At 58.3% G+C, this 1280-nt stretch overlaps 1 pseudogene; it reads left to right on the top strand.

The window, feature by feature from the left end:
* Nucleotides 1-369: 369 nt before the first annotated feature.
* The window catches only part of LOC102239182, a 3840-nt pseudogene continuing 2929 nt past the window's right edge, over nt 370-1280 (top strand).

Consider the following 1280-nt stretch of genomic DNA (forward strand, 5'->3'; position numbering starts at 1 on the left):
AATAATCGTGCACCTATGGATGAGGACAGTGGGTGGGGAGTGAGGGCGGAGGGAGGGGTGGGAACTGGGTGGAGGGGAGTTATGGTGGGAAAAAAGAGGAACCAATGTAATAATCTGAACAATAAAGATTTAATTTTTAAAAAAAGTAAAGTCCTACAATTGGCTCCTCTCTGAGGGGGCGTGGCTAGGCCCTGGGGGCGTGGCCGGGACGAGCCAGCTTAAAGCCTGGCTGAGGTGCAGAGGCCCGGGCTGTGGTGGCTGTTACCTGTGGAGGCTTGGAGGAGTGCGCTTGCCTCTGCGGTGTGGGCTCTTCGCGGGGATGTAGGTGTCCTCAGAAGCACCAGCACCCAGCTGAGATGGCAGCGGCAGATGGCAAGCCGGCCCCGGCAGAAAAGCACGTCGAGGGGGACGCGGCAGCGCGGTGTTGTGCGGGGAGTGGAGGAATCGCGGTTCAGAATTCGCCTGACGGAGAGGACATCAGCCGCGGTGGAGTGCATGGAAGGCCTCCTCGGCAGGCCCCACAGCCGCCACGTGCTGATTCAGAAGGACAGGCTCACCACCCATTGCAACCAGACATACCACCGAAAGGATTTAACAGCGAGTCTTAGGGATGAATGGGTGCGGGTGCTGATGGGGGAGGACAGACAGCGGTATGACTTCCTGACCTACCGCCGCCTCTACCTCCCGCCGAGCCACCCGGACGACCTCATCAGGCCAGGCCTCTTCCAATACTACTTAGATGACTTTGGCCTAAAGATTGCCATGCTCAGCTTCCATGGGAAGTATGCCCGGGTCACCGATATCACGGGATACTCCAAGAAGACGTTAGAGATCCACCTCATGCGCCGCATCCAGCTGCGAGATGGCGAGATCTTCAGCAACTTCAACGAGCTCTCCCGCGTGGTCCAGGAGATTGACGAACAGGTGATCCGGGAGCAGCAGCAGCAGCAAGAACACGGGACTGAGGAAAGCAAGGGCCATGGCTGGCAGAGCCCTGCCCAGCCCAGCGTCGGGGAGTCCGGGGCTGCAGCTTCGGAGGAGCAGCCTGTCCGGTTTGTTCCGCCTGTGGGCATGCGCACAAGAGACCAGAACTACCCCCGAACCTGCAGGATGTGTTTCTATGCCCTGGACACTGTTACCTCAGATGGCTCATTCTACCCCGGGTGCTTCCCTGGAGTCTTCATCCTGTTCGATGAGAACCATTTCGGGTACATCTGGCTGGAGCTGAAATACTTTATCCTCTACGGCAGAGTCCAGAACACCTTCCAGAATGTGGAGGC

The sequence above is a fragment of the Myotis brandtii genome, unplaced genomic scaffold (genome assembly GCF_000412655.1).
Source record: "Myotis brandtii unplaced genomic scaffold, ASM41265v1 scaffold190, whole genome shotgun sequence".
Taxonomy (NCBI): Eukaryota; Metazoa; Chordata; class Mammalia; order Chiroptera; family Vespertilionidae; genus Myotis; species Myotis brandtii.